The sequence below is a fragment of the Gossypium raimondii genome, chromosome 11, assembly GCF_025698545.1.
Source record: "Gossypium raimondii isolate GPD5lz chromosome 11, ASM2569854v1, whole genome shotgun sequence".
Taxonomy (NCBI): domain Eukaryota; kingdom Viridiplantae; phylum Streptophyta; class Magnoliopsida; order Malvales; family Malvaceae; genus Gossypium; species Gossypium raimondii.
Window position 1 is genome coordinate 39,718,107 of NC_068575.1, and position 13,334 is coordinate 39,731,440.

Below are 13,334 nucleotides of genomic sequence, written 5' to 3' on the forward strand. Positions count from 1 at the left end.
TGGCCGACACCACTTTCTGAGGAAAAAAAATTTTCGGTCTTTGGCACATCAATGGTAGCACTAGTATCTGAAAAATTTAAAAAAATTAGTGGTGGCCTGTCAATGGTCGGCACCACCTTTACAGGGAAAAAATTTTTTTTTGGGTGCTGGCCTGTCAATGCCCGGCACCAGTATACGAAAAAATTAATAAAACAATTTTTTTTAGTGGTGGCCTGTCAATGGCCGGCACCACCTTTACGGAAAAAAAATTTCGGGTGCTAGTCTGTCAATGGCTGGCACCAATATACGAAAAAATTTTAAAAAATAAATTTTTTTGGTGGTGGCCTGTCTATGGTCGACGCCACCTTTACGGAAAAAAAAAATTTCTAGTGCTGGTCTGTCAATGGCCGACACCAGTATACGAAAAAATTAAAAAAATATTTTTTTTTTGGTGGTGGCCTGTGAATGGCTGACACCACCTTTACGAGAAAAAAACAGGTCGACACCAGTATACAAAAAAAATTAAAAAAAAAATTGTGGTGGCCTGTCAATGGTCGGCACCACCTTTACGGGGGAAATTTTTTTTTGTGGTGGCCTGTCAATGGCCGGCACCACCTTTACGGGAAAATTTTTTTTTCAAGTGCTGGCCTGTCAATGGCCTGCACCAATATACAAAAAAATTTAAAAAGAAAAATTTTTTTAGTGGTGGCCTGTCAATGGCTGGCACCACCTTTACGGGAAAAAAAAATTTTAGGTGCTGGCCTGTCAATGACCGGCACCAATATATGAAAAAATTTTAAAAAAAAAAATTTTTGGTGGTGGCCTGTCAATAGCTGGCACCACCTATAACATAGTAACATCCGTTCAACCTAAATATCGTAGGTGGTTGCTCACCCCTATAAATGAAGAAAAACCAAAAGCACACCAAAAATAAGGTGGAAGCAATCAATACAAGAAATTTTCAAGCTAGAAAAAAAAGGGTAAAAGAGATGGAATGTCATCAATTCTTTTACTTAATTTGATTTGAAAGAGGGTCTCTTTGGATGTTTGAACTCCGAGGCTCCAAACAACTATCCTGCTTCTTGTGTTCTTGCTAAGTTCATTCTATATGCTTGCTTGCTTGCTTGCTTTCACTCTCTTGTTCTCATAGCTACGTCCTGCTTCATTTACAACAATTTTGATTTTCATATGAAATTGAAATTTGAAGCAGTCTTAATTCTACAAATGGTCAATTCATTCGTTACCAAAACTAGAAATATTTTTCCTAGCAGTTGATTTTCCTGTGACAAGACTGATAGATTAAAATTTTCATTATAATGGAAATTAACACCTATGATTTGTACTTGGCAGGTTGCTAATCTATTGAAGGAATACTGAGGTTTGAGCGAATTCTTTTTATAGGAGGAAACATGGCCGACGTGCGAGTCATATCCAATAGTACAGTCAAGACAGCAAATCACAGGGCATCAGGTGGGAGGATAGAGCTAAATCCATGGGATCTTCGGGCCCTTCCATTAGGATATACCCAGATGGGACTTCTTTTTTCCAAGCCTAAAGAGCCTATGCGAGAGAAGGAAACTGGAAACACCCTAATCCACCACTTCAAAACCTCTCTCTCGCACACCCTAGACCATTTTCCACTACTGGCTGGTCGCCTAGCAACAACCCAACACGAAGATGACACCGTTTCCTTTTTTGTTGACTGCAACAATGGTGGTGCTTTGTTTAGACATGCAGCAGCTGATGGAGTAACCATTTCTGACATCATTAAACCCGTTTACGTTCCACCTATTGTTCACTCCTTTTTCTCACTGAATGGGCTCCGAGGCTATGAGGGTATAACAAACCCATTACTTGGAATACAAATAACCGATCTTGCAGATGGTATATTTATTGGTTGCACCATTAATCATGTTGTGGCGGATGGCACATCATTGTGGCATTTCTTTAACACATGGTCGGAAATTTCTAAGGGTTCGATTCAGTTATCCAAGCCCCCTGTTTTTCAACGTTGGTTTCCTGATGGTATGGATATCCCCATTCGTATTCCTCAATCCTGTGTCAATTTCAAACAAAGCAATGAAGACTTCATTCCACCACCTGTACAAGACAGGGTTTTCCATTTCTCAAAGGAAACCGTTGCAAAACTAAAAGCAAAAGCTAACGCTGAAATTGGCACCGACAAAATTTCCTCCCTTCAAGCTCTGTTGTCTCATATTTGGAGATGTGTTATCCGCAACAGAAGAGTTGACCCTAATCAACAGACCAGTTACCGCCTTGTAGTTGGTGCTAGACAAAGATTGCAGGAGCTGCCTGATAACTTTTTTGGGAATGCACTGATGCCTGTGATTGTAACTATGAAAGCAAAGGAGCTCATGGAACAAGGAATTGGCAACCCGGCGTGGCAAATGAATAGGAAGATTGCTGCAATGACTGAAGAAAGTTTCAAAAATATGTTAAGAGTCTTGGCCAGCAAGCCCTAGTTTTACAATTTTGAGCAATCGCAACACTTTGTTCACGGCTAGTTCTCCTCGATTCATTATGTATGGTAATGATTTTGGATGGGGAAAGCCAATTGCAGTAAGAGGTGGGTCATCAGTCAAGTTTGATGGGATGCTTAGATTGCTTAGTGGAGCAAAGGAAGGTAGTATTGACCTTGAAGCATGCTTTTCTCCACAAACATTGGAGGCTATGGCAAATGATCAAGAATTCATGGATACCGTAACCGTTTAATTATGTCTGTCCAAACTCCAAAACTGCCCGGGCCCAACAAAAAACAAACAAACCAAAAAAATAAATAAATAGTCAAAGTCCATTACAAAGAAATCAAACCCAAATTACCAGCCCAAATCTAAAACCTATTACCTAAATTACAAAACCCAAAAAATAAAAATAAAAACCCTGAAGCCCAAATGGCCTAAAACTAAACTAATTTTCAGCTAAAAAAGAAGGGCAGAAACCGTAGCCGCATGCCACGTCGGCGTCGCTGCCTCCTCGCACGCGCCAGACCCCTCTGCCACCATCGTCAGCCTTTGCCACCTCCTACAAAGAAGAACAAATACGCAACAGCAAACAGTAGAGAAATAGATAAAAATAATATGTAAAAATCGACTATAAAGGCCGGATTAAAATGTATTCTTGAAAGAGGGAGAAATAGACAAAAAAAAGGGCAGATCGAAAGAGAAAGAAATAAAAAAATGCTATAATTTTTTTAAAAACAGAGGTATATTGTTGTCTTTCTTCGCATATTTATTTTAGATATAGCATATATATATATATGTATATATTCAAAAAATACAAAAGTTTTTACCTTTCTTGCGATCGGAGAAGATAGAACCAAAAGGTTCTCTTTATTTTTTTTTTGGAGTTTTAGGTTTTTTTAAACCTATATAAACACCCCAAAACGACGTCATTTTGGGCTTGGCTTCTGACGCTTAAAACGGCGTCGTTTCAAGGATGACCGACAAGCAGACCTGGATACCCCAAGATCCGCGTGTTTTTTAAAGGGGTATCTATTTGAGCGAATAGTCCTTTCGCTTTTTAATTATTTTGTAATTAAGTTCTTTTATTTTTTAAATTTTTATCCTATGATTTATTTCGATTTCGTTTTAGTCCATATCTGAACGACGCCGTTTTGGAGGGGAAGGGAGAATTTCCCATTTAGTCCCTCCCTGTTATTTGCACGTTCAGCTTAGTCCTTCCCTTTTTATTTATTTCTATTTTGCCCCCAAATCTCTGTTTTAAATTTCAATTAAGTCATTTTTTGTTATTTTTGCTATTTTAGTATTAAATTAATCAATTTAATGTTATTATTACTATTATTATTTTCCCCTTTTTATTTATTTACTCATTATTATTACCATATTATTAAATTAATGATTTTTGCAATTATTATTTCTATTATATTTTTACCTAAATATTTTAAAATACATTTATTTTATTATATCGTTTTATTTATTTGTATCTTTTATATATTTTCAAACTCTAGATTATTTATTATTTATTATTCATATTATTATTAATATTATTATTATCATTATTATCTTTTAATTTACATAGTATTTATTTATTCATTTGTTCACTATTAGTTTATATATATATATATATATATATATATATATATATATTAGCTATTTTACTTATTTTTTTATTAGCTTGTTTGTTCTATTTATTTTATTCAATTTTCGTCTTTTCTATTATCATTCATTTTGACGTATTTATCATTCTATTATGCATATTAACATTGTACTTTATTTCTACCAATTAGTGTTACATAAATCATTACCCAATACATAAATTTTTTTTAATAAGCAATATTTCGTATTTTGGAATTCGAAAGGTCGTTCCCTAATTTACTGGGTTTTGATTTTCTTGATAAATCCGAATACACAACCTTTTTTCAAACATAAGTTTTAATAATCTCGGAAATTAAGAAAAGATCGTGTTCTAACTTAAGGAATATGATTCCTTTTTTAAAGTCGAGATAATCAAATATCTTTTAAAGTAATAAAACTTTGGTGTTTATTCTCGTTTCAGGGATTTAAGACATTGTGTCCTAACTCACGGGATATTTTTTTTCTCGATTGACATGAAATACGCCTTTTTCTAAAGAATTTTCAATTAAACGATATTTTAACAAAGAATCGTATTTTAAATCTCTTCAAAGTTTTGAAATTTTTGACATTAAGACATTAATTAATCAATTAGGTACCAATTTTGGGCGTTACGAGGGTGCTAATCCTTCCTCCTACGTAACTAACTCTCGAACCCGTTTTTCTGAATTTTGTAGACCAAAATTGTTGTTTTAATAAATTAATCCGTTACGAGGTGATCCGATCACACCTCATAAAAATGATCGGTGGCGACTCCATTTTCGTTTTAAATAAAAGTTGACGACCTTTCAAAAAAAATGGTTTCAACAGCTTGGCGACTCTACTGGGGACTAAAATAAGAGAGTCAAGCCACAAGTTGATTATTTCTTGTCTTTTTGTCGAAAATTGATAATTCGATTTAAATTTACGATCTTTTTGTTGCATTTCATCCGTCATTTTTGTGGTCTTTATTATAATATGTTTGCTTTATTGGTTTAAGCCTTTTGATATGTTTCTGCACATTGCATTACATGACCGCTCGATTATATCATTTTAAGTAGGAGTGAGAAACTACTCCTTCGTGAGGTTTTCACCTCCGCATAGGATAGTGAATCACTTTCGGAATATATTCGTACCTATGTCTTCGTGAGATTTTCATCTCCGCATGGCCATAGGGAAATGTATTCCCCTAAACTAAACTCGGTCCATATGAGCCTATAATGGGTGAGGATCGAGGAATCTACCAGTTCGAGTACCTTTACTTTAGAACCAAACCGCATATAGTGAGCCCTAATAGCCTACCTTAGGAAGAACTACACCAAACCCTAGTGGTCAGCCAAATAGGTGCTTTATTTATTATTCCTTGCTCACTTTAGCTTTGTATAATGTACTGACTTGTTTTGTTTTGATTTGACTGTGATTGCATTGCATTTTCATCATAGAAAAGAGGTGTTGATTTATGTTCAGTTTTTAAATAGAGAGCTTATCATGGAAAATGGATTTCTTGATAAAGCGGAAGATAATGCGGTCGTCCAAATAGGGTTCGAGAAAAATTAACGAGGGAATGGTGATAGTCTGATGAATGAGTACACGACTTTGCTTCATTGCCCTAAGATTCAAGCTGACAAAGATTATTCGAGAGCCGCCAACATTCCAACTTTCTTAAAGAAGCTAAAGAGTCTCACAATGATGAGTGAACAATGGGTCGCGGCTTAGATCAAACAAAAAGGAGACAGAGGAGGCACCTCTTTGAAGAGTTCGCGAGATTCTATCTTAACATACGAATATGAGGAAGAGGATCGATGTCTTCACTTTAAGTATTAGGGTAAGGCCGTATATGTAAATATTCGTTTTATGTAAAGAGATTTGTTTTCTAGTAAAGTTGTTCTAATGGAATTAAACTAGAATCAATGCCTTTTTGCATGCATTTTTTCCATTCATTAACATTACATTTCATTGCATACAATAAATTTCCTAAAATCCAAAAGTGCGTCGAGTTCAGAACTCTAGTACAGAGCCTGATGGATGATAAAGAATTGGAATTCTTTAAAGATATTGATGGTTCGGAAGGGAAAGTGGGTGGAAGCTGCTTCATATGCGAATGTCACAAAGTCAACAGTCAAAAAATTCTTGAAAAAAAGAGATCATATGTCGGTATGGAATGCCCAAAAGAATCATATCTGACAATGCACTAAATTTGAACAACAGCACGATATCAAAAGTTTACAGTCTGTTCAAGATTAACATCATATCACCCCAAAATGAACAGTGCAGTGGAGACAACAAAAAAAACCCTATCGGGGCAACGCCTTTCTCTTTGGCTTATTACCGTTTTACCCATTGAAGTTGAGATTCTTTATCTCTGAGTTTTATCATATTTGAAGTTGGATGAAGCAGAACAGATCCAATCTCGATATGATCAGCTGAACTTGATTGAAAAAAAGAGGCTAAAGGCTATCCTCATGGTCAAGTGTACCAAAAGTGATTGATGCGGGCTTATAACGAAAAGGTTCGCCCTAGAAAATTCCTTGAAGGAGAGTTAGTTTTGAAAAATATCCTTCCCATACAAAAGGATTTTAGAGGAAAATGGATGTCAAATTGGGAAGGACCTTATGTGGTAAAGAATATCTTCTCTAGAGGAGTATCGATATTGACCAAGATAGACGGCAAGAACCTGCCTAATCCTGTGAATTCTAATTCAAGTAAAAAATACTTCACTTTTTTTAAATAAAAAAAGAAAAAAGAAATGAAAAAAAAGAAAAAAAAAGAGAAGCCAATGTGAAAACCCGCAAAGGGCTCCTTGAGACTAAAGAGGTTTTGAATTGAAAACTTAGGAAAAGGGCAATTCAATTTTTTGATCAAAGGTGGGGCATGTGGTAGTCTAGTCTTCTCTGAATTAACAAGAAGGAGGGATGCTACATCTTGGGGCATCAACAAAGTCTTCTAGGACTTCTAAACACGTACTAAGTTCAAAGGTTCCTCGAGAACTTTTGTGCAGAAAAGCTCATGCTACGATATCTGGGGCACCTATTTTCATCTTATTCATTTCGTATCTTAGCAAAATTTGCTATCTTGATTAATTTATTCATTTCGAGCTTTGCTCTCAATAAAATTTCATTTTGTCCATTGTGATAATCTTTTTCAAGCATTTTTCATTGAAATAACAATTAATGGACTAATAATATTAAAGCAAAAGGAGTTCTACATATTGCTCTGAAAAGGATTCTAAATAGTACGATGACTTGAAACAGGACTATTATTTAGAACTAACCAAACCTAAGGGTTGGAAATATTTGAGAAAGAATAGTTTAAATTATGGCTATTTCTTCGGGTTTTCTGTTAAAGATACCAGCTGAGCAAGAAGGCAGCGTAATACGTCAGTGATAAAACCTCGATGAACAATGAGCAATGTTAACCTAAGCATTAAAATAGGATCATTCTCGAAAAATGACAATCTGCATTCATGCAAATATTATTCATACACATCTAGTTAGGAGCATTTGATTCATTCTGATCATGACATCCTAATCACTAGGCTTAAATAGGTCCACGAAATGGATTCTACAGGTCATTTTACCCAGAGAATGGTGTAACAGGTCATTGAAGCCACTAGTCTTATCTCCCTAAAGTTGCAGTGGAACAGATTGAAGCTATAAATTCTAGATCTTATCTCTCTAAAGTTGCAGTAGAGCAGATCATATCAAACCTTATCTCCCTGAAGTTGCAGTGGAGTAGGTTGAAGTTACTAGTCTTATCTCCCTGAAGTTGCAGTGGAGCAGCCTGAAGATAGCGAATCTTATTTCCTTGAAATTGCAGTGGAACAGATTAAAGCTATAAATAATAGATCTTATCTCTCTGAAGTTGCAGTAGAGCAGATCATATCAAACCTTATCTCCCTGAAGTTAAAGTGTAGCAAGTTGAAGTTACAAGTCTTATCTCCCTAAAGTTGCAGCGGAGTAGACTGAAGACAGCGAATCTTATTTCCCTGAAGTTGCAACGGACCAGATTGAAGCTACAAGTTGTAAACCTTATCTCTCTAAAGTTGCAGTGGAGCAGGTTGAAGTTACAAGTCTTATCTCCCTGAAGTTACAGTGGAGCAGGTTGAAGTTACAAGTTTTATCTCCCTGAAGTTGCAGTGGAGCAGGTTGAAGTTACAAGTTTTATCTCCCTGAAGTTACAGTGGAGCAGGTTGAAGTTACAAGTCTTATCTCCCTGAAGTTACAGTGGAGTAGACTAAAGATAGCGAATCTTATTTCCCTAAAGTTGTAGTGGAACATATTACAGCTATAAATTATAGATCTTATCTCTCTGAAGTTGCAGTAAAGCAGATCATAGTAAACTTTATCTCCCTAAAGTTGCAGTGGAGCAGGTTGAAGTTACAAGTCTTATCTTCCTGAAGTTGCAGTGGAGCAGACTGAAGATAGCGAATCTTATTTCCCTGAAGTTGCAGTGGAACATATTAAAGCTATAAATTACAGATCTTATCTCTCTGAAGTTGCAGTAGAACAAATCATAGCAAACCTTATCTCCCTGAAGTTGCAGTGGAGTAGACTGAAGATAGCAAATCTTATCTCTCTGAAGCTGCAGTAGAGCAGATTAAAGCTATAAATTTTATCTCCCTGAAGATACAGTGGAGCAGGATAAAGTTATTAATCTTATCTCCCTAAAGATGTAGTGGAGCAGATTGAAGATACTAATATTATCTCCCAAAAGTTGTAGTGGAATAGATTAAAGCTACAAGTTATAAATCTTATCTCCCTAAATTTGCAATGTAGTAGATTGAAGATAGCGAATCTTATTCCCTTGAAGTTGCAGCGAAGCGGGTTGAAGCTACAAATCTCATCTCAGACCAGGCAAAATTGGCCATTTTTGATGTCTTTGCTCCATTCCCGTTACACGACAATGAGTAAATAGAGGTAGCTGTAATAGGTCATTTTTGCCCGGGCCCAACAAAAAACAAACAAACCAAAAAAAAATAGTTAAAGTCCATTACAAAGAAATCAGACCCAAATTACCAGCCCAAATCTAAAACCTATTACCTAAATTACAAAACCTAAAAAAAAACTAAAAACCCTAAAGCCTAAATGGCCTAAAACTAAACTAATTTTCAGCCAAAAAAAGAAGGGCAAAAACCCTAGCCGCATGCCACGTTGGCGTCGCTGCCTCTTTGCACGCGCCTGACCCCTCTAACACCACCGTCAGCCTCTGCCACCTCATGCAAAGAAGAACAAACACGCAACAGCAAACAGTAGAGAAATAGATAAAAATAATATGTAAAAATTGACTATATAGGCCGGATTAAAATGTATTCTTGAAAGAGGGAGAAATAGACAAAAAAAGGGCAAATCGAAAGAAAAAGAAAAAAAAATGCCATAGTTTTTTTAAAAACAGAGGTATATTGTTGTCTTTCTTCGCATATTTATTTTAGATATAGCATATATATATATACGTATATATTCAAAAAAATACAAAAGTTTTTACCTTTCTTGCGATCGGAGAAGACAGAATCGAAAGGTTCTCTTTGATTTTTTTTTGGATTTTTAGGGCTTTTTTAAGGAATTTCACCCCCAAATCGGGTTTCTACTCAAAAAAAGAACAAAAAGGGGTTTTTGGTGTTTTCCAGCCATCGCAGATGGTGGCACTGGCACGGCAACGATTAGCCGGACCAACGACCGGAGCTAGGTTGGAGAGGGAGGGTTGAGAGAGAAGAAAGGTTTTTTTTTTTTTAAGGGGAGGTTGCAAATGGTTTTTTTTTAGGTTTTTTTTAAACTTATATAAACACCCTAAGCCCAAAACGGCGTCGTTTCAAAGATGACCCGACAACCCGACTCGGATCTCCTAGGATCCACGTGTTTTTTAAAGGGGGTCTGTTTGCGCGAATAGTCCTTCTGCTTTTTAATTATTTTGTAATTAAGTTCTTTTATTTTTTAAATTTTTACCCTATAATTTATTTCGATTACGTTTTAGTCCATATCTGAACGACACCATTTTGGAGGAGAAGGGAGAATTTCCTGTTTAGTCTCTCCCTGTTATTAGCGCGTTCAGCTTAGTCCTTCCCTTTTTATTTATTTCTATTTTGCCCCCAAAATCTCTGTTTTAAATTTCAATTTAGTCATTTTTTTTGTTATTTTTGCTATTTTAATATAAAATTAATTAATTTAATATTATTATTACTATTATTATTTTCCCCTTTTTATTTATTTACTCATTATTATTACCATATTATTAAATTAATGAGTTTTGCAATTATTATTTCTATTATATTTTTACCTAAATATTTTAAAATACATTTATTTTATTATATCGTTTTATTTATTTGTATCTTTTATATATTTTCAAACTCTAGATTATTTATTATTTATTATTCATATTCATATTATTAATATTATTATTATCATTATTATCTTTTTAATTAACATAGTATTTATTTATTCATTTGTTCACTATTAGTTTATATATATATATATATATATTTTAGCTCTTTACTTATTTTTTATTAGCTTGTTTGTTCTATTGATTTTTTTCAATTTTCTGTCTTTTCTATTATCATTCGTATTGACGCATTTATTATTCTATTATGCATATTAACATTGTACTTTATTTCTACCAATTCGTGTTACATAAATCATTATCCAATACATAAAATTTTGTTAATAAGCAATATTTCAGTATTTTGGAATTCGAAAGGTCGTTCTCTAATTTACGGGGTTTCAATTTTCTCGATAAATCCAAATACACGACCTTTTTTCAAACATAAGTTTTAATAATCTAGGAAATTAAGAAAAGATCGTGTTCTAACTTACGGAATATGATTCCTTTTCTGAAGCCGAGATAATCAAATATCTTTTAAAGTAATAAAACTTTTGTATTTATTCTCGTTTCGGGGATTTAAGACATTACGTCCTAACTCACGGGATATAATTTTTTTCTCGATTGACGTGAAATACGCCCTTTTCTAAAGAATTTTCTATTAAGCGATATTTTAACAAAGGATCGTATTTTAAATCTCTTCAAAGTTTTGAAATTTTCGACATTAGGACATTAATTAATCAATTAGGTACTAATTTTTGGCGTTACGAGGGTGCTAATCCTTCCTCGTACGTAACCGACTCCCGAACCCGTTTTTCTGAATTTCGTAGACCAAAATTGTTGTTTTAATAAATTAAATCGTTACGAGGTGATCCGATCACTCCTCATAAAAATGATCTGTGACGACTCCATTTTCGTTTTAAATAAAAGTCGATGACCTTTCCAAAAAATGGTTTCGACAAGTTCCATCATTGAATAAGTTGTGTTGTAAGTGAAATTACAATGTTTAAAATAAAAAAGTTATGAACGCTAATTTTAAACAAAATTATTCTCATAGAATTTGGTATCATTACCTTGCTGTCATTGCTTTGTAAAACCGACTGTTTGGTAACTAAGAAACCAAGGGAAAATATGAGAGACTGAGTAAAGATGATTATTTTATCTCTTCTTATTCTGAAACCATTCAAAGCTTACAATTGACTAACTGATGACTTTGACTAACTAATAGACTAACAACCCTGTAACAACCGTACCAGATTTTTCTACAAACCAACCCTAGTGGCTTACCGACTTATGACTGATCTCTAACATTCCCCTGGTTTTATTCATCTCGTTCAAACTTTTGCACACCAGTGTATGCAACTACTTCAAGCTTACTCCTCAACTTGTCAAAATTAGCTGGTATCATAGGCTTAGTAAGTACATAAATTATTTGTTCTTCAAATGGAATGAAATCCTATTTAGGACCTTTTCCCTAAGCTGCACATGCCAACAATGTAGATTTGAATTTGCGTTCTTTTCTTGAGAATAAAATGTACTTTAATATTGTACCCAGTACTTTTAATCGATAAAAAAATGATAAAATACAAACTATTATTAATATATTATAATTTCAATACTTTTAAGTGAAAGATTAAATATAAATTAACTAAAATAGTCATTATAAATTTTATCTTTAATTTTAAAATTGGGTAAACGGCACTTACCCCTTAGTGTTAGTATAAAATATACGTATTTCCCTATGATTTCAAGAATGTTCAATTTTTCCTCAAGTTTGAAGCTACCTTGAGATATATTGCATGAAAAATTATTAAAAAAACAAATAAAAGAAAATAAAAGAGAACACAAACAAAAAGTAATTATCATAACTAACAGTTTTTGAAAAAATAATCTTACAGCTAACAAGGTCCTAACTTAATGGACAAGGTTAAAGACCTCAAAACTTTAAGATTTCAATTTAAGTCGCACTCTGTATAAACCATGTGTGTTATTAGTATATATTTATTTTGATTTATGTCCCATAATATTTGGGTACAGTATAGAATTTTTTGTGTAGGTCTAAATATATTTTAGTTATCAATGTTTAATTCTAGTTATAATTATGTAAATATACATTTTGTAATTACAATGTGGTTGTACTCGTAATAGCAAGAAGATAACTTACATATTAATTGAAAATATGTTATGATTAATATATGATTATATTTGAATATAAAGCGACTTATAATTCAATTTAACAATAATTAAGTATTTTTATAATTAATTAAAATTTATTATTTTAATTGAAAATCATTGAAGATAAAAAATAAAATAATTAATAAGGGTGAAGCGCTTCTTTCATTTAAAATTCTTTTAATAAATAAATTTTAGGTAAATTTGTGTATTTTTCATCAAATCTTAGAAAATAAGTGAGTATTTTCAAACCTTTTGGGACTAAATATTTTTTCTTTTCGAAGTTAAGAGGCTCCTTTAAAATTTTATATACTCATTAAAATTTAAAGGCTTCATACCTAAATTATCATTTTAATACCTCGATTAATTTTTTATTAATTTAGTATGAATATTTTCATTTTATTTATCATGTTATCCCAACCCATACTTTCTTTAAAAAATTTTATGCAACAATAAGAGGTCAATAAAACTTATTATGTATCCAAAATGTTACCTCAAAGCCACATCATCAATGCCAAGTTATAAATAAAAGGAAATTTTAATTAAAAAAATCATAGAAATGCATGCTGTTCCAGAAACAAAAAAAAAAAATCTTTAAAAACTTTAAATTTTAGAATTTATTTTCTGATATTATAAAAAATGAAATCATGAATATGTAAAACATTTTAATGTTTTTTTACTAAATAAACCTTAAAATTCTAAAAAAAAAAGCTTAAAGAATTCATAAAATCCTTAGAAGTTAAGAAAGTTCTGAAAATTATTCATATCCTCTATTTTTTACCA

At 33.1% G+C, this 13,334-nt stretch overlaps 1 pseudogene; it reads left to right on the forward strand.

Moving 5' to 3' along the window:
• Positions 1-913: 913 nt before the first annotated feature.
• LOC105803936 (uncharacterized acetyltransferase At3g50280-like) lies at positions 914-3,197 on the forward strand (annotated as a pseudogene).
• The last annotated feature ends 10,137 nt before the right edge of the window (positions 3,198-13,334 follow it).